Below are 22,446 nucleotides of genomic sequence, written 5' to 3' on the forward strand. Positions count from 1 at the left end.
GCAAATGAGGATGCAAAAGTATGTCAAACAAAATTAGGTGCCAAACTTGATGCAAAACCTGGAACAAAACCTGGTGTAAAGGATGACACAAAACTTGGCATAAAATTTGGTGCAAAACGTGGTGCAAAACCTATTGCAATACCTGGTGCTAAACTTGGTGTAAGATTTGGTGCAAAACTTGATGCAAATTTTGTGTCAAGTTTTGCACCATATTTGATAAATGGATGCAAATAGCACCAAAAATGGGCTCTAGATGCAAAAAAAGAAGTAAAAAGGGACGCTAATCGCTGGTTTTGTTGTAGTGTACTATAATGAAAAATCTCGTGCAGCTCCAAGCATCCCTTATTAAACTCCAATTTCTGTCCACCTTATAGTTAACTCCAATTTGAGCCATTGTACACTGAGTGGATAATGATCAGATAAGATTTTATTAAGCCACCACAAAATGTTAGAATTGAACCCTTTGACTTAATAATTCGACATAAAATGACTATATGCGATGAATGAACAAAAATATAGAACTTCAAATGCTAATTACAGGAACATTCAGTGATAACAATGTGAGCAACTGAACCTACGATTTTTAGGTTGGATAAATTTGATACGCAATCATCATTTCGAAACTTAGAAATTATACTATTGTTGGACTCTATACCTTCAGTGGTGTGTGTGCTTTTAAATTTAATGCAAGGTGTATATCAGCTATTCTCGAATATCTCTTTTAAGCATGTTATTTTAATCACAATTTGGAAGAGAAACACCTACAATACACTGTCTACCAACTGTTTTGATATAATACCACAGAGACCCAAACAAGTAAACTTAGATTTCTTTGTGGAAATTTCTAAGATATTCTAAGTGGGTATCTTATGACTATGACTGATATAAATGAGTATTTTTGGGGCTAGACCATTTCTAGGCACAATATATGTTTCATGCTTGTGATTTAAATACTCTACGTTGTTCCTATGGTCATTGTATAACTGTGTTCAAGTAAATGGCAAGAAAAATATACCTATAGCATTGCATCTATAAGCTGTTTGACAAAACATCTCACTGAAAAACTCAACAAAACTCAGAAATTACAATGCGTTTATTGAGCCATTTCCAAGAGGGAATAATATGAAGGTAGATTCGAGCCGAGCTTTCCGGGAATGATCTCGTCCGAGAATATCATTTCATGGATGTGGATATGATTATTTGGATTTGTCATTTTTAATTATCTGTATTTGTATATTTTAATTTCAACACTGAAATATGTGGAATTTAAGAAAATACAATAATAACCAATGTCACTTTCATTCTAAATCATTATAAAAAAATAAATGGATATTTTCAAAATAATATCTTGAATTCAGTTATACTTCAAACTTTTTAATAAAAACCTTTATACTATGCACATATATGTAAACGTATAAGGATAATTCTTAATATTTCTCCATTTTCATTTCAGAATGCTAAATGGAAATTTCATTTTCCATTTTTTTTTTCTTAAATTGTATTAAGTTTCATAATCATTAGCTATTATAATTGAGTTGAGATTACAGACTTTCATTATATTGTATAAAGGTAGATTTCCGATTTTCAGCCTTACTTTAAAGTGAAGAAAAATGGAGCTTCCTCCATGTATATCCCATGAAGACATAGTGATTGCATTTTTTTTTTAGCTTGAAAAACAATGCGCTAAGAGACTAATTATCAGCTTTGGCTAGGGAACATTCATGTCTTTTGAAATTTTTCTAGGGGCATTCTGTCAGCTACGGAATGATGGTTTTGAATGGTAGCCTATGGTTGAGAAAATCACGGAATTGTTTGTTGCTCAGAACCTCATTGAGTAGGGCCCTGGTCTACCTAGTAAAGAAGGAAATTCCAGCCTTAAAAGTGCAGAACAGGCAGCCCTTGAAGAAAAGTTTTGCAATCCTGATGAGGAAAATATTTTTCCAGATTTTGAAGAACAGGCCAACTATGATCATGTTGCTGAAAATTCTACTTTAGTCTTGAAGAACTTTTTGGTGCCCTATTTTTGAAGACAAAAGAGTATGGTTTGATGTTTCTTTCAGGATGGATGGGAACAGGAAAGATGACATAGTTTTGAGCTCCTGTAATGAAGAAAAAAAATCATTTCCAGCTTAGATTTAAACGATTAGTTGCCACATTTAGATTCAAGCTTTGAAGAGTATCCTTGTAGGCCTGTATTTCAAGAGGAAACCAAAGGAGAGAATTTCCAGCCTTAGTCATGGAAGTGATTGTATGTAGCAAACTATTGTAATTCTAGAAAATGATGAAAGCTTAGTAACCTTATACAACATCTGGTCATATATTTCAATCCTCAGGGAGGTTTTAGATGAAAAAAGGTTGGCATGAAGGACTCAGCGTTCCTATCGAAGAGAAATCAAAGGGAAAATATGATGAAGATAATAGTGCAGTGATTGAAGAAGATTCTATAAACCCAAAGGAAAAATCGATCTTTGTTTCAAACCCTGGTATCCACATCTGCGATCATGATCTGCAACCAGAATTGAGACAGAATAGCATTGTCCTTACAAATCAAGAAACCCTAGGCATTAATGGAAACCCTGGTCAGAATTATGATGTAAAAGGGCATTATCCATACTGCACTGATGTAATTCGAATAAAGGTTGACAAAATCATAGGCCCTAATGTAATAGATACACAAAAGTTAAGAATCATTGCCAGAGTTCGAACAGATCTTTGCAACCATAGTTGATGTCGAAACTAAGGTGAAGGGAAAGTCCCTTACATGTTTGGATTTACATAGAAGAGTTACATATTATGCACAGTTATCATCAGCAGACGAAGGGTTTATTACTGCGCAACATGAGCTCGTGATAAATCAGATCCCTGATGCCAAGGTTAACAAAAGCAACATGGTCACTCACTCAGAATTCAATGGCACCAATATGCCTTCAAATAGGGTCAAAATCCATTATCAAAGGCCATTGATCCTTAAACCAACTACCCAATCACATTATCGAGCTAGTATGGTTTATCCTCAATACTATCCGAGTCATCCTACAGACCTAGTGAGAATAAGGCTAATGATAGGTCCACTTCCTCAAGCGTAGAAGACTGAACCCTCCGAGAGATCGAGAATCTATACACCATTAGCAAATTGCACATGAAATTTCAAGCGTAGTTGTCATCCGAATAGCTAGAACACAAACTCTACTAAGTTCAACTTTTGAGCATTCACGGAAGGGATTGAGATCGAGAGGTTTCTCCTAAATAATGATGGAGGAAGACTGTGGAGCCTGCACAATACAAATGGTGGTTCCTATCTAATTAAACAACATTTCAAGAGTAATCCATCGCTTGAAGCAAGCAGAGGAAAATGATGTAATTTCTAGAAAACGCAATGTTTCCCTTTTTTCCATTCCAGAGAAAATACATGACCAGGTTTAAACCGATACCCATCGGCGGATTTTATGCGAAAATTCCAGAAACGATGTGAGATTTCTGACTTTAAAAATAAAAAAGTTCAGAAAGTAATGGAGCCCCCCTAAAATTTAGTTCAACTAAATTTTTCTTGATCATCACAAACAAAATAATTGGAAAAAAATAATTTAGTATTTTTCTCAAAAATTTTACTTAGAGGTCACAAAGAGTTGAAACTTGCCTCTGTGATTTCAGTTGAAGTTTGCTAACTGCAACAAGGTTTTGGGAACGACTCTCCACGCAAAAGTAGGCTCAATTGCACAAAATCTTGCTAAAACTAGCCACCCCCGAGCCCTCAATAAATGTACCACTGCTAGTGAATCCTTTGTCTTAGAACACTATTCTCCCAAGAGAATGAATGATAGAATCTTGGAATGATGGAATGCCTCTCATCTTCCTCACAACCTATTTAATAGAGAAAACATTAGAAGGGGAACCACATGCACACACTCCATGTGTCAACATGCATCTTTATTTATTTTGTTTTTTACTTTTTGATAGCTTTACTAATTTTTACTATGTTTCTGTTTATTCTTATTTATATTTATTTAGAGCATGTAATTAATTTATTATTTATTTATTTTATTTATTTATTTATTATTATTTATTATTTTATTTATTCTTTATTATTTATTTAATATTTATTATTTTTATTTATTATTTATTATTTATTATTAAGGGACATTACAAGTATTCTCTGTGAGCAACTGAAAACCTCAAATTCGCACTCACAAAGACATTATCTGATTGACTATAACAAGAAATTCGCTCCAAGGAGGTCTATCTCCCTCAAATTATGGCCCTGAATAGAGAAGAACCAAAGTATCTATCTTGCTTGGCTATCTGAGAGACCAACAAGCCAAATTCGCACCCTCGCAATGCTATCTGAGTAATTAAACTGACAAAGTCACTCCCCGAGCTACCTAAAGGCAGCGACCGAGGACCAGAACCTTCCGATCTGTCTCTAAACCCACATTTTCTTCCTCTGAGCTGCCTCCCAATGACCAAAAGGCCAAATTCACTCTCTTACCCACTCTATGCCTATGACTAACGACGAAAAACCTCAAATATGTGCCAACGACCGAGATCTAGAAGACCCTAACCCAGAGAAAACATTTCACCTATTATCTTGGACCCTTGAGCAGACTCCTTCCATCAAACATGTACGAACCAAGAAAAAAGAGAAGAGAAGATGTGTGTGTCCAAATGATCTTGAGGTCTCTTCTATTTATAGGATTTCCTAAGGGGTCACTTTGGGTTACGACTGACCCAAGCAGTAACTCATGTGGTTAGGGTCGATCCATTCCATAATACATGTGTGAATAAAATAATTCATAACATAACTTCTGCTTGACCAAATTGGGTGATATTTAGGTCAATTTTAGTCCTCTCGAAAAGGGAAATCTAATGAAATCATTATCCTGGCCATTTGAGCTGTCCAAGGTGGAATTAGTTTAAAAATTTAATAGTTCAAGGACCACTAGGCCATGTGCTCTATCATTCGGAGATCCACCTCACTTAGGTTGAAATCCATCTGGCAATCCAACTCAACCAAAATATGAGAACCCCATCACACCATGGCTATCCAAAAATGGTAAGGTTAGGCTAAAAACACTCTCACAACTAGCAAAACCAATGCCATAACAACAAAAGAACAACATGCAATACCATGCATTCCAAATCCAGCAAGGAAAATACACATGCAAATCGATACCTGCAAAGAATATTGTTGTAGCTGCTTGATACAAATTCCTCTTCCTTACTTGCTCCTTCCTCCCTCTTGCCTCGTTTTCCTTTCTTGATCCAATGCCAAAATGATCCAAGAAAACTTTAAGTGTCTAAGAGTGAGAGAGAGAGAAAGAGATTAATTTGAGAGCTCCAAAACTGAACTGAAAAAAGGTTACAAACTGATCCTCATAACACTTTTTATTAAATAGGCCTCTAGGCCTCTATTTTCCTCATTGTCAATTATTTTACTTCTTTTTCCTCCTCACATGCAAGATGTGACGTTTCACCTTCCTTTTCTCCTAATTTCCATTATTTTCATAAATAAATGTGCCAAAATTTCCATTTTGCCTTTTCAAATCCTTTGCCAATTTTCTTAGCCATAATAAACTAATGAACACCCACTAGGATGTTTTTCCTAACATTCAGCTTGGAATAGGTGTCCCATCAACCTGGTTATTATTTTGTGTTTATTAACTTTTACTATATGGATTTTTCACTAGGGTTATTACATAAATACTTTTTTTCTTATCTCCTATTTTATTATTTTGACTATTATTTTATTATTTTTCTTGTCCCACATCCAAATGATACACATTGCATAATTTTGGGTGAACCTACGTCGAATTTTTTTGAAAATATATGAAAATCTATTTTCTTCAAGAAACATGTTTTTGATGTATTTTAAAAAAAATTCAGTGTGGGTTTAATTAAAATTTTATATAGTCGATACTCATTGGATACATCAAACGACTACATGCTCTTAAATTTTAGTGAACCTATATGAGCATAAGTTTAAAATATAAATAAAAGAAGTAGTTTTCTTATTTTCTCTCCAAAAATAGTTACCCATGGGAATGACATCATTATCTTGAATCTTAATGGTTATTTCAAAAATTAATTTTTAATAACTATTTTGTTTTGAGGTCCATATTTTAGCTCAAAACATGAGGCTTATTGTCATTGAATTTGTCATAGTTTAATAAAACTATGTTTTGTAATACTTTTACTCTTTGTCATGGATGAACTAATATTAAGAATAATGTCATGTAGGTTGGGGATTGATGCATCAAGTCGCCATTTCCATTACCATTGAAATAAATCATTATGGTTTATATAAATATTAAAATTTTCCTCACAACTGAATAGATGATGAAATCTCTAAGGTGGATCCCATATGCACACCTCTCTCATCAAACATTTGATTAATAACTCGAACATTGGTGCAAATTATATATGAAGAACAAGGTCACTCATTAATTTTATGGCCACACAAATTGAAGGGAATGAACCTTTGTCTGAATCACTTTAATATATGGTAATCTGAGGCTATGGAATAGGAGAACAAGTGGCATAATGTTTCAATGAAACAAGGCTGGAAAACATAAACATAAGTGTGATGGGTGTTGGATTTGATTATGCATTCACTCCATTACAAGCGGTCATTAATGTTTCTATCCATCCATATCACATTATTTAAATTACATGGAGCTTATCAAGGTTCAAGCATGGATTTGGAAATTATTAATTTCAATGGTACATGGAGGTATCTAAGGAGAAGGCATGGTTATATATGGCTCTATGCTATGATCCAGTCCTGCACTGCATTGTTCTTAAGCACTCATATCTATGAATAGAGGTAGCCTCCACAATTTGAATATAAATACATGGAGTATTAGAATATTTTATAGGTGAAATTGGGAGATCATCTCTAGGAGGATGAATAGGTTAAAAGTAACAAATTGCTAACATGGTTACTATAATTATTTGAAGGGTTTTTGAAAACCCTCCAACATAAGAATACTACTGTAGATGAGCATGAAAATAAATCATATCAACTACTCATGGACACCAAGTATGAATTATTGTAGGAAATAATGGAGTAGTTTAAGGTTGAACTCTTAACTAAGCTGACATCCTTAGACATCAGTGTGTCTGAACTAGTGGAAAATGCCAACATTGGAGCTTTGTTCAATGTGGGAGTAGTCTGAACCTGCGATGAACCTGAGAAGAAAAATCCTAGGCGCACTTCGGATACTGACACAACAAGATAAGGATAGGGAATCATCTGCATGGTATGACGGGCATACTTAGAGTCTACTTAGATAGATAATCATGCATTGTTTTGAAACTTTATGTTATTCATATAAAGAATGTTAGCAGGAGTTTTTCGCCGATTTTATACCATGCATCTATTTAGAATAGAAGGTGAAAGTGTACATAATAATATATTCTTCATATTTTGGACTTATCAAAGAGTGCCTTTCTAGAAGATGAAGAAATATGTAGGGGTCCTAGACATGAATCATATTTTTCCTTTTAATATAAATTCGACATCCATTTCTTTCAGAAAAAAACTATGCCCATATACATGTCTATTTTTGAATATGGCTTCTAGAATTTTGATTTACTTCTCAATAATTGTTAGGTGGATGTTATGTTTTTGACATTCATAGATTAGTCTAGAATATTTTAGTAGCATGCACACGTCGAAGGATGAGATTTAATTCCAAAGTATGTATGCCATTTATTTTCTTTCACTTAAATTCATTAATTAAAAACTTTTCATATGAAATGAGTTATGGATTTATGGGTGTTTGTATTAATAAGACATGGGTTCGACCCACGGTGTTGCAACAAAGCCTATTTATAGATCAAGAATCAACTAGAGATGTGTAATGAAGTAAGTGTTTTCACGATTATCATGAATTGATACCAACATTTTCCAACCATTTAATTTATATATTTTCACTAATATATAAGTTATAGATATATACATTTAAAGAAACATGGTTCAAGATTCTTAACCTTGGTGAATTACCCCACTTTACCATGGATATTTAACTCTATAAACAATATTTTTTAAAGTAGCATGGGCCAATAGCCAATAAAATAGATTGTCAATACCACATGCTCAAAAAACAATAACTCACTCCATGAATCTTATTCATAAGTCATATTTTTTAATTAATTAGTCTAATTAAAAGGATAAAATTCGCACAACTACTTTGGCGATAAATCTCAAACAATGATTTTTATATACTACAATGAATATTCTAGAATATTACATAAAGGTTAAATCCCTACCATCCACATAACAATTATTATAGTTGTATTCTAAAATAGACATGCCTATCTGCTTAATAATATATTATTTACATTGTAAAATGGACATGCCTATCCATGTAATAATGTATGATTTACATGGATGGAGTTTTGTTTTTATTGGGGTAGGAGGTGTATTTTATAGCTCAATATAAGGGACACATGTGGTTTATTTTTTTGTTCAACCTCTAATTGAGATGAATCCTTTTAAAATTAAATTAAAATATTCTTTAAATAAGAGAACAATATCTATTATAATAAAACAAGAATATACATGTTTGATTGCTTTACATATAAAATAATTATAAAACCAGTAGAAAAGTATTTCACTCTCATTTAAAACCATTAACAAATATTTTGGTTGCCTTGTGAAGAAACATAATTTTGTAAAAATTTTAGAGAGAAAAAAAATATAAAATTAAAGGAAATCTCATAGTTTAACTTTTTAGTGTTAGAAAAATGTATAATTCCATAGCATCTAGCCATTATAAAAGGCACTCTCCCAATGGATTTCACAAAAATGGAAGCCAAAGGGCCATATGAAGTTGGAGTTATGAGGAAAAGTATTATTAACCATTATATTTTCCAGCATAGATGAACAAATGAGAATATTTGAAAATTGTCCATACTTATTTAACTCTACTGAAACTCTAACTAATATTTTCATTGAAGAGATTTTTCTCGAATAAAAATTATTTCATGGAAGCTTTTGTTTGGATATGAATGTACTCCTTTTCTAAAGAGTTCTAGGATTATGAGATACTATAAGGAATTGGAAACACTTTGGGACACTTCATTGATGTTTCAGAAGCCACCGAATAAACCATGTTTAAATCATAGGCTTACATTAGTGTCTGCATGAATATCTTAGAACCCATACCTAAGTCAATTAATATTGACTATTAAGATGTGATACAAAAGAAAACCCTATATTATGAACATATACTATTCTAGTGTATAATATGCTATGAATATGATAATCTGTACATGAACCATGCCTTGGTTTCATCTAATATGTCTCTAGATAAGTCCTAATCCACAAATCAGGATGCCTTATGGAAACTAGTAAACCATGTCCATAGACCTAATGTCCCCCTTGGGTGAAGCTACACTCTAGAGAAACATGCAACACCAATAAAAGCTTCAACCCCCTCACAAATATTGAATCGTCAACCCTCTCTTCAGATCACCTTCCCCCCATATATAGATATTCTCGAGCAATCCTAATGCCACCATTAAGATCATCCCAACACCATCATCAAATCCTATGAACTCGGACGCCTAGGATTCTTTAGATGCCCCCAACATTCTGAAAGCATTGAAAGGAAAACACCCTAGCTCAATCCTATAGCATCAAGTAAAATCTTTAAGCAAATCCATTCTAAAACCTAGGAACTAGGCTCAAAAATAATTATAGGTCAAAATAGTGGCAATCAAATAAGTGTTCACATCCATACCCTAAAGGAATAAAAAAATCCACACAAGGATAAGAATAAAAATGGAAGAAAGAGTAACCAAAAAACATTAGAAGAATTAGGAGAAATTATTGTCAACTAAAGAAGAATCATGTTGATATCAACACTTTAACCATCCTGCAACTGTTCTCCTACATAAATCGCATCTCTTGGAATATTACAGGCCTAAACTATAAATGTAAGCATAGGATTCTTAAAGTGAAATGTATCTCAAAGCATCCAACTTTTTAAATGATTCATGAAACTAAAACTTCTTCTGAAGCTATAAGAAAAAGTAACAATAAGTGGGGACGAAGTTGAATTATTGAATTTTAGCTTATAGTCTTCTAACATCTTCATTCTCTCAAATGTTTATGGCTACTCCTTAACTAGAGATAATTACCAAGTTCTTAATTCCATCATGTACATTAATTTTCAAACTACCCAAAATATTCTATTCTAGGAGGGGATTTCAATTTGATGAAATCGCATGAGGAAAATAGGTTATAACATAAAACTAGAAGGGGAGTCCAACCTATTTTAGTATGTCATGGTGTCATCCCATTTGGTGGATCTAAGCACCATAATAACACATGCACTCGTAACATGCATAGGGAAATCTCACAACAAATAGCCTCAAATAATGATAGATACCCCATCTCAAAAATAGCATGGCCAGACACATATTTATGGAATCTTCCATCCTTCCTGGCCATGGATTGGATCACTAGGTAAAATAGAAATCAAATCTCATCCTAGAAATAGACCTCTTTGCCTGGAACTTTTTTGGCTCCAACATCCAAATGTTCAATCTAATTTCAAATAATGGTGGGATTAATTATCTTATATTGAAGAAACAAGCATGGAAAACATATACAAAAATTTGAAACATATAAAACATGGCTCAAGACCTAGAACAAGGAGAATGTTGGAAATATCTTATAAGACAAATAGGATATAGAATATAAAATGGAGTTCACCATATAGGAAGAAATTCAATAGGGAATATAGGATGAGTTAATAAAGGAGGAATTTGGCACCCTCATGCAACTTGAATAATGAAGAAAGTAGGAAAAAAACATTAGCAAAAAAAATCCAAAATTCAGTGGCTAAAAGAGGGGGAGAGAAACAAATAAATTTTCACAACATGATGGTATAGCACCGCCATCAATATCATATTGCACACCTAATGAATCGGGAAGGATTCAAATTCTAGGACCACAAGGATATGGCACAAAATCTAGTGAATTACTATAATGACCTCTTAATTGACAACATGCAAAACAAATTGGAAGCCATCCAAAAAACTATGTAGCATATTCCTTCTTTAGTAAACAAAGTATAGAATGAGGCTCTCTTATAGAAGTCAACATAAATGAAGTGAATTTAGCAGTTAAATAATTGCTTGGAAATAAAGGTCATAGGTCAGATGGCTTCATAATAGACTTATCTTATGTTTGATGGTCAACAATTGGAAAAAATCTATTGGAAGTTCTGGAGGAATCAAGGAAGTAAAAAAAAATCCTAATAGCTCTAGATGTTATTTTCTTTACCATAGTACTGAAGAAGCACAAATCATAAGACCCAAGTAGGTTTTTACCTATTTATCTATGCAATGTGGCCTACAAGGTGATCACTAAGATCATTTCTAGTTTCATTAAGCCTCTTCTCCCTTAGCTCATCTCGATTGACTAGACTAGATATGTGGAAGGGCATAAAATTTTGAATGGAATTCTGATTTACTATGAAACCATCCACTCTTTAAAATACTCTAAAAATAAGGTATGTTTATCAAACTAGATCTTACTAAAGCATTTTACAAATTGAAATATACTCATATCTTTAGCATTCTTCCTTCTTTTATATTCGACTAGGAATGGATTAGTTGGACCAAAAACCTCTTCTTGTCATATTCTTTTTCCATTCTACTAATTGGATGTCGTAATAATCCTTTCATGGAATCTCGAAACATAATGAAATGAGGTTTTATCTCCTCATTTCTATTCATTGTGGTGGTGGAGGAACTAGGCAAAGCTCTCAAGATAGAAGATGCAAGGAAAAAAATGAGAGGACTACATCACTTTGAAGAAGACCTTCCAATTTCACTAGAAATTTTTTGATGACACCACATGCATAAGAGTCCTAACTATTCATGAATCTAAGGGATTTTCCTAAGTTGGAGAGGACTTCTCTCTAGTCTCGGTTATGGAAATTAGTAAAGCTAAATCTCATTTTTTTCTCTTTCTAATATGCTACTTGATATGAAGAACCACATTTCAAGATGTCCTAATTTCCTATTTAGAAATTAGGTTGTATATTTGCAAATTCTCATGAAGTTTTAATCAAAATCATAAGACTCAAACCTACTCTATTTTTACGTAGACATCAATTAACAATTTAGAACAAAAATCTCAGACAAGCAAGAAGAAATAACACACATGCAACAAATATTTTTATCTGGGGAAAGAAAACTGCTAAAAAATCCAATGCTTGCTTGCATTAATCAAATGAATAGATATGTATTACATTTTCTTTTCTAAACTGAGATCACCGTGCAAGTGCATAACCTATCTCTATGTTCACTGAAGGCCTCTATCCTAGACTTAGTCAAAATTTTCCTCTGCTTGAGCTCATATGTCCTTGTGATGTTCCTTGAGGAATTAGGCCCCTATTATTTAGGAAATTCTCAAATTGAATTCCAAAATTCCTAAGGATGATCATTTGACTACATGTAACACCTGTACATTCAAGACTAGTCTACAACTAATGTTACATTGCTTTGGAATCTCCACCTCAACTGGGTAACTCAAATTCTCTGCATGCACTAGCTAATTTGGGTTGATTGAGCCATTAACTGGATTATCAATGAATATGACTGAAGTCCCACTGCACAACTTGACCCTCCACTAGTTCCTCCCACCTTTGGAGCTAGTTTAAATGAAAACAACCTAAGATAACTCACCTTGATTACTAAAAATTATCAATTTCACATGTTGAACTAAACTCTAACTCCACCAACTCAAATTGAATAATTGAGTTCAGTGGCACAAGCCATATCACACACATTAACATCATCCAAGTTTTTTTCTAATGTCAAAATTCAAATTTTCTCAATTTAATCAAGGCAAAATCAAATTGAGAATTTCTTGCTAAAGTTTTCAACACTCCCTCTCAATAAGAAATGGATTATCAACCACTCCTATCCTACACCCGTGGAACTAAAACTTCCTTTTGACAAGGCCTTTGTCAAAATTTCAACATCTTATTCCTCTATCGAAATATACTACAACAACATCATTAGCCTCTACACACAATCCTGCAAATGGTGATATTAGATATCTATATGCTTGGATCGATTATGAAAAAAAAATTAAGCTAGCTTGATGAAACTATGATTATCGTTGTAGATCATAGTTGGATCCATCATCTGACTAAACAATCCAACAAGCATATTTACCATCCAGCTCACCTCACATGCTTCTTGACTAGCATCCATATATTATGCTTCTATCGAGCTGAGTGCCATAGATCTTTGCTTCATGTTGTACCAATAAATTGTTGTGGACCCAACACCAAAAATTCCACCTGATGTACTTTTTCAGTCTGATGGCCGACTCCCTGCACAATTTGCATTCATGAAGCCACATAACTTCACTCCCTCTGTCTGTTTGTACCAAATTCCAAACTGGGTAGTGCCTCAGAGGTACCGTAGAACATGCTTAGTTTCCTTCCAAAATAATTTGGTTGGCCTCACTGATGAGCACCAGTGTTGCAACAAGAATGCTGCAACTCCTAGGGCTACCAACTTCAATTTATCAACCCGGGGTTCCTACAAACTTGGAGGTGATAGTGTTGTATACACAAGTAAAAGTGATGGGTCTTCTCTTTGTCACTGCTCAGCTGGTGATAGACCACTAGGGTTTTTCAAGCCAAACTTCTATGGATTTAGAAGAAGCTTGATTACTAATGAGGGAAAGAGAAATCTACTCTAAGAGAAAGCTTGTCTACTGCAGTAAGGAAAAAGACTGAAATCAAATGCTAAAAACACACCATTTTCTAACTAACTGCTAAGAGGCTATGCTTCAAAGGAATGCTAAGTTAACATGTATGCAATCCTACTATCCTAAGCATGCAAATTCAAAACATCAAACATTCTACTACTGTGCATGTAAATGACTAAAACAAATCTGTTTTTCTTTTTGTCCCTTTTTTTATGTGAAAGTGTGCAAGCTAATCTCTTTTGGTGATGTGGCAGGTGGCTTAGGGATGCTGGTGAATGGTTAGAAGGTTGGGGAGACCAGTAGGTGACCTTTTCTAGCTTCCTAGAGGCTTTTCCCTCAATTTGGCCTCAAAATAGGCCACTACAGGAAAACCTACAGGATGTCCTAAAAACCTACAAGATCCCCTGTATTTCTACAAGATACAACCAATAACAAAGGATGGGTGTTGGAGGTGATGGAAGGTTTAGGGAAGGTGGTTGGTGGATGGAATGAGGCAAGGGAGTGCCTAAGACCACTTGAGAACTCAAAACCAAGGTTGGGAGATGGTTTGATTTTCCTAACAAGCTTAGAGAAGTTTACTTGTAAAATGATGAAATTGGTGAGGATTTTAGTGAAAGAAAAGAATGGTCATGGACGGATCAAGTTGGAATGAGGATTTTGACTATGAAATCTCTATGTACTTCTGAAACACCTGTGTTTCATCAAATATTGACATTTACCCAAAAATCATGTAAACAAGAAGAATTTCAATGATCTAGGAAAACAAAATTTCATGATCTAACTACCTACTTCATGCATCAAGAAAGCTTGCAAAATAATATGGAACATGGATGAGATATAATGTAAGACTGAAGATAGAAGAAATGATAACTAAATCCTACTCTTGCAAACTGATCAAATGCTGGCCTAAGTACAGAAAACCCTAAATTCCATGAGAAACTAGAATTCTGTGTTTTTGGGGCTGCATAGGAGTTATTTCCTCAAACCATGATCCCTGAAGGAAGGAGTGAGGCCAAAACCACCTATTGAAAGATTTTTTATGGTCATTTATCTCTTCTAAACTACTATTGAAGTAAAGCACAAATGGAAGCAAACTAATAAGAAAACTAATCATATCTACACTACTTGCAATGAAATAATTCTAAGGACAATTCAACCATTAATCTATGAAATCAATATAAGCATACAAATACAAGAAGAGGATCCTTTGATGCTAGGGTTTGTCCCTAAACCAAGATATTCAACCCTCTGAGTTAACTCAGTGTTGGATCAAGGAAATTCTCATTCTCATTATTAAAACAATAAATTACATTGCAATGTCTTCCACAAGTCTTGAACTCGAAAATGACTAGTGTTTTTATAGCACAAATTAAAACCCTAATGAGTCTCTAGGCCTATTTTTTTATAAAACTAAAGTCTCCAATGACTTCCTTAAATCTAGGGAGGCTTGGCTACCAAAATCGAGATAAACTAGCTCTTTGACTGTCACTTGCTCGACTGCCTTTTGATCTCCATGACTTGGTTTCTTGTACTCCGAACTAGTGTGATTGATGGAGGAATATCCAAATGAGGGAGGAGTAAATGACGAGGATATACCTCCTACAATCTCTCCTCCTTGTCTCATTCAAGTTCCAGCCCTTAATTAGCCAAAAAACCCATGATTTTCTCTCACAATCCTGCATTCAATGCACATTAGTCCACTAGGCATAATATCTCACTTTGACTCATCTCATTAAACAAAATACAATCAAAATATGTAATAAATTGTGAGAAGAGTTTATTTGACTAAGCTAGGAGGTGAATTAAGGTCCATATAGTGACCCAATGATGATGTTCATCACTAACCATAGCTTGGCTCATGTGGTTGACTACATAGCACATATCTAGTCATGTGCTCACTAGATACGTCAGTGAACCCACCAACTTCTAGTAAATAGTAGCATCCACTTCCTCACCTGAACTGGCATCCTCTTTCCTCCAACTAGTAGCTAAAGGTGTATCCATGTATTTGCAATTGTCCATGTGGAACCTCTAAAGTATCTCATTATCATACTTTCCTTGAGAGACAGAAAATTCGTCGTTGCCTGCCATACTTCCAATTCGCGAAAGTAGTGCATGAGACCCATTTTCGTCATTTAATTTCTCTTACAAGGTCCACCTTGCAAGATCTAATAAGCCTCTCATCACTAGTTAAAATAAAGTCATCAAGATATAATACAATAATTAAAAATTTACCTTATGCCAAAATATTGTAGAGGTTTGTATCCACTTCACTTTTGGTGAAGCCCAAACCAATGAGAGCTATCAATCCTAGTGTACCATGCATGTTGTGCTTGATTGAGACCATACAATGCTCGCTTGAGTCTGCACACATGAGACTCTTGATCCAAAGTCTCAAAGACTTCTGGTTGCTCGATGTACACCTCCTTCTCAATAACTTCATTGAGGAATGTTGTTTTCACATCCATCTGGTGGATCTTCCACCCCATCTGGGAAACCAGAGCAAGAATTGATCTAATGGATGAGTACCTTTCTATAGGAGAAAATGTCTCCTCATAGTCAATTCCCTCAACTTGAGAGTACCCCTTGGCTACAAATTTTTCCTTGTACTTTTCTATGCTTCCATTTGTTGCATGCATTACCTTGAAGATCCATCTCAAACCCACAACTAATTTGTCTGTTGGTCTTTAGACCACTTCCAAAACACAGTTATTTACAATGGATTCCTATTACTCCACCATTACATCAACCCATATTGGTTTCTCTACTGCTTCCTCAAAATATGATGGCTTAATCTCTATAAGCTTAGTCATTAGAGCCAAATAGTTAGTGTATCGATATGGTGACCTTCTCTTCCTGCAATGATTTGAAGGAGCACCCACATTCTCCCTCACATCCTGCACAAGTCTCTTAGCTTCCCTGGTCCTTTTCCTGCCTCCTCTAGACGGTTCTGCTTGAGTGGTTGTCTCCACTATTTTCTCCTCAATTTGTGGCTACTCCATAACTTTCTAAGGCTCCTCCTTTAGAGCTAAAATCTCCTTTTCTTGTGGGATCTGAATCTCCTTGTCAATAGAACACCACATCTCCTTATCTTTATCAAATTTTACATCCCTTCCCACAACTGTCATTCTGAGAGATGGAAAGTATACACGATATTTGTGGCGATTTTCTATGTAACCCACAAATATGCCCAATTCTGTTGTCAACTTTAGCTTCTTCCTTGATTCTTTGGAGACATGGCAGTAAATAGAGGCTCCCAAAATCCTGAAGGGCAACGCATCCAAATTTCTCCTCGAGAAATCGTCCTCTAGTGTAATCATGCCCAAAATCCAATGAGGACTCTGGTTCTACAAATAGACTATTGTGTTTCATGCCTCGATCCACAAATGCACAGGTAGGCCTTGATCATGAAACATCACCCTCACTTCTCCCATAATGTTATGGTTATTTCTCTTAGCCACCCCATTATGTTCTGGGTTGTGGGTGTTGTTAACTCTTGTCGAATGCCTTCTTTTGCATAAAAAAATTTAAATTCAAACGACATGTAATCACGTCCATTATCGCTCTTGAGAGCCTTCACCTTCTTGCCTGTTTATTTATCAACCAATGCCTTTAATTCTACGAACTTGGAGAATGTCCCATCCTTCTTCCGCATGAAGAAGTTCCAACACGTTTGTGATAAGTCATCAATAAAAATGACAAAATATTTGTGCCTGGCAGTGGAGGCTATAGATAAAGGTTCGCAAACATTAGAGTGGATCCTTTCCATGACTACATGTGCCTTACTGTCCTGATAATGGAATGTGGATTTTTTGTACCTCCCCAAATCATCCTTTGCATACATCCTGATGCTCAAGTGCTCCTTTGGGGAGGCTTGTGGTTATCTGTTCCATGATCTTCAGGGTGCTATGATGCAAATGGACAAGTATTTTGTGCCAAAGTTCATTGACATCATGACTCTGCACCTTCTCCACCTTTGTGCTTAATGCATCACAATCTTCCACATCTAGCTTATACAGGTTCTTCACATGAACCTTGATTTGTTTTACCTATCTTGTGGCTATGTGTCTTAGGAATTCCTTTCCTTTGTTGAATTTCACATCATAACCACTATCCTCCAAAAATGCAATAGAGACGAGATTTTTCTTTGGGCTCGGAATGAACATGATATCCTTGAGCTTTAGGGGGGAGCCCAACTCCCTTTGAAAGGTGACTATACCAATCCTTATTGTGCTATACCTTTCATTCTCCCCCATATCTATGTGAATTTGTAAATATTTTTCTTCCAAGTAATTGAAAAAATCTCTACACCCTATCTTGAGTCCAAGTACCACATGCTCCCCATCATTGTGCTAGTCATGCATGCAATGAGGATAAAGTCAAGCTCAAACTTTGAAGCCAAAGCTTCACTTGCTACTCCTCCTAAGGTCTTCTTGGTTGTCTTCTTTTGTGGAAACTTTGTCGCATAGTGTCTAAATTCATGACAACAAAAGCCTTTAATTTTTGACAAATATTTCTTCTTGCGCCGTTGAATGGATTCTGGTTTGGATTTGGATTTATTCCCTTTTCCTTCTTTTCCTTTATAGATAATGCAATTTTTTCTTCATCCTTGCCCTTGGATGAAGTCTTATCTCTATTATTTTTTCATATTTCCTCTTGTACCAAATCAAACCATAAGTGCTCTCAATCTGATAGTTTCTCCCTCCCGTTCACTGAATCTTGATAGCTATCCTAGCTCTTGGGAAGGCCCATAAGGGCTAGGCTTACCAAGTGATCTTCAAGGACAATAACATCGACCCTGCCCAATTCATCACGACATTGTGTGAACTTGCTCAAATACTGCAGTATAGTTTCAATCTTCTGCATCTCGATACTTTGAAGTTTATCCATGAGTGCCAGCTTCATGTGGTCGCTACTATTCTCGAACAACTCTATCAGTTATTTCCACATCGCAAATGAAGTTTCGTTTCTGTGGATATTCAAGACAATATTATCTCATTCTCCCTCCAAGATTATTCTCCCCGCATTGGATACATCTTTCTTCCACTGTGCAAGGTCTTGGACATCAACTATTGGCTATCTTAGAATATTTGTCTTTACATATTCAAGAAATCCATTGTCATCCAATAATGCCTCCATGTGGTCATTCCATGCAAAAAAAATTGAGGTGCCTTCCAAGGCATACTCTATCCTTATTCCACTGAAGACCATCTTCTCATCTCTAAAGAAATCCTACTACATTGATCTTCAAATTTGAACATCTCAGAAAAAACTTTGAATTTCTTACCCTAATGTGAATCTTGCTCTGATACCATGCAGAAATTAGGTTGTATATTTGCAACTACTCATGAAGTTTTAATCAAAATCACAAGACACAAACCTACTCTACTTCTCTACGTAAATTAATTCACAATTTAGAATAAAAATCTTAAACACACAAGAAGAAATAACACAAGTTAAGTCCCTATAATACTAAAGTAGCCCCCTTATTGTTATTGTTGTGCCCATGTAGCCCCCATTTTTTTTATCATTGTGCCCCATAGAAGCGCACTATTTTTATTGTTGTGCCCTTACATTATTATTGTTATGTAGGCTCTAATTATATTGTGACCCCTTAGACTCCTATGTATACAAAGGAGGTCGTCATTTGTATCATCCAAGAGTTGTTCATTTATGTAATGTAAAGGAGGTTTCCCCCTCAAAGAGGATACTTTTTAAGTCATTTATACATCTTTTTGTGAGCTCATTGAATAATATTTGGTATCAGAGCTTTGGATTCTAGGGTTTCACTGCTTCAAATAAGACATCGTGAAATTTTTGCTATAAATTTTTTTCTATGAAGTTTCAAAAGCTGAAATTTTGACCAAGTAGAGCTGAAATCTTGGTGAACATTCGTTTGCAATTATATATCTTTTTTTCTATATTTTTGGAGATATAGTCCGAAGAAGTTAGGGTTTCTTCATGCTCCAAAATTTAGTCTGAAATAGGTGACCTAAGGAAAATCGCCATAGCTTTCATTTCAGTGATCAGCGTTTAATTTTACAAAAAGTGACCAAAATTAAACAAACTGTACTTTTTTTGTATCAATTTTAGGGCTAAAGGTTGAAACAGTGACTCGTGACATCCCATAAAACATCTCTCTACTTAACTATTCCATAATCAGGCCATCAAGGGAGATTTGGCATAACTCTATATTGAAGAATCCAATATTGGTATGACATGTGACATTGGAAAGAAAATTCTAAGGGCTAACACAAGATCGAATTTCAGACGTTGGAGATATGAAATTACAGAGTTACAATCGTTTCAAGATCAGGCTCCTAAAAGGAAAGAAAAAGGTGTGTATTTTTTTACTTTTTCCTAAATTTTGTTTGAAAAATTATTTTGAAGTGATTCAAAGGGCATATTGAAGCAGATATATCAGTGTTTGGTTATAAAATTCCTCCAAAGCAAAATAATTCTACACCCATTAATCCCTCATAAATCTCTACTATGACACATGAAGAAGAATAATTTTGACATGCTATATCAAAGTTAAGGACCAAGTGCAACAAATTTCTCTCTCACAAAGAGAAACCAAAGATGACATGGATGGATTAAAAGGGTACATCAATGGTATAAAAGGAAACATGGATTTTTTTTTAAAGTAGACATGGATGCGATGAATGTTAAGTTGGAAGGGTTGACAAAGTTGTTGCAAGAAAGGTTTCCCGGTGGTGACAAGGTAATGCATGGAAATAATTATGAGGACAAAATGAATATGAATTATGATTTTAGAGACTCCAATGTGTTGTTTAAGAAACACCACATTCCAAATATAGATATGAGGAAGTTTGATGGCAAGGATCCGCTAACATGGATACTACAGATGGAGCAATATTTTGATCTACAGGATGTGCAACCCTCACAAAAGGTACATATTGCATCTTTATATTTAGAATCCAATCAGTTTGTATGGTATATATGGATTTTTTCTCCTAAGCCACTTGTCACCTAGTTAATTTTTATAGAGGAAATTATAGCACATTATCAAGATACAAATAGCAACACCTTCTTTAGCCAAATGATAAATCTCAAACAAAAGGGTTCAATGGTGGAGCACAATGAAGACTTCCAGAAATTGAATATTCAGGTAACCGGTATTCTAGAGGAGCATAGGATTGATGTCTTTATAGGGACTTTAAAAGATAACATCCAACATGAGGTTTTCCTTTGGGAATCTCATTCATTGGATAAAGAATTCAGGGTGGCAATAAAATTTGAAAGAAAAACTATGGAAACAAGTATGTCTACCACTCACAACTATAAAGGTGGAAGTGTTGTTGCTCCTAGTCTTCGACAAACTACAAGGTTGACACCATAAAAATTGGAGGTAAAAAGAGAAAAAGGGATTTGTTACAGTTCTGATAGAAAATACACTAAAGTTCATAAGTGTGCTGAGAAGAACTTATTCTACATAGATTGTGAAGAGTAGAAATGAAAGGAACAAGAAACATCAAAACAAGAGGATATACACTAGGAACCAACCCTAGAGAAAGAAGAAATGAATCTGACCATATCTTGTAATGCATTAGAAGGAATTACCACTCCTAACTCTCAAGATAAAAGGATATATCAAGAAGAAAATGGTACTAGTGTTGATTGATTCAAGTAGTACCCATAATTTTATTCATTGTAAGATAGCCAAGGAATTGAATTTCTTCCTATATCCAGCACAATAGTGTCAAGTGATGGTTACAAATGGAGGAAATAAAAATTTCTCTAGAAAGTGCCATAACATCAAGCTGACCATCGAGGAATATGTATTGAATAGTCCAATGCTTTCCATTCCAATGGGTGGTGTTGATGTTGGACTAGCAGTCCAATGGTGACAATCTTTTGGGACGATAGATTTCAATTTTCAAGAACCTTTCTTGATTTTTTTTTGGTAAGGAAAAGAAGTTGAATTATGGCGTATCACAGGGAAACCAAGAAATATAATTAGCTCTAATGACATGAAAAATCTTATGAAGAAATAACAATGAAGCATAATTGCACAATTATGTTCACTAGAGGTTGAAACATCAAAATCATCTATTTCTCCAAATCTCCAAAAAGTCTTGGACAATCATTCTAAGGTGTTTGAGACTCCCAAAGGCATCCCACCTATTCTTCATCATGATCATGCTATTCATGTATTCCAAGAAATGTTCTTCCAAACATTAGGCCTTACAAATATCCTTATGCCCAAAAGAGTGAAATTGAACGCATGGTTGCAAAAATTCTATAGGATGGTATAATTAAACCTATTTGAAGTTCTTTCTCTGCTCCATTAGTATTGGTGCAAAATAAGTATAGATCATGGCATATGCGTTCGGATTATAGGTAGCTCAACAAACTTAATATTAAAGATAAATTTCCCATTCCTGTCATTGATTAATTGTTAGATGAATTACATGGAGCAATTTACTTCACCAAGCTGGATGTTTTTTCAGGATATCCTCAACTTAGAATGAAGAGTGAAGATATTCTGAAAACAACATTCAAAACTCATTAGGGTCATTATGAATTTTTGGTCATGACTTTTGGCCTTACTAATGCACCTTCAACATTTCAAGGTTTGATGAATTCCATTTTCAAACCCTTAGAAAATTTGTGTTAGTATTTTTTAATAATGTACTAATCTACAATAAGCCTTGGAAGAAGCATGTTCAACATGTTGAAAG

The sequence above is a fragment of the Pinus tabuliformis genome, chromosome 3_1 (assembly GCF_031772625.1).
Source record: "Pinus tabuliformis cultivar Carrire ecotype Pingquan chromosome 3_1, CPIR1, whole genome shotgun sequence".
NCBI lineage: Eukaryota > Viridiplantae > Streptophyta > Pinopsida > Pinales > Pinaceae > Pinus > Pinus tabuliformis.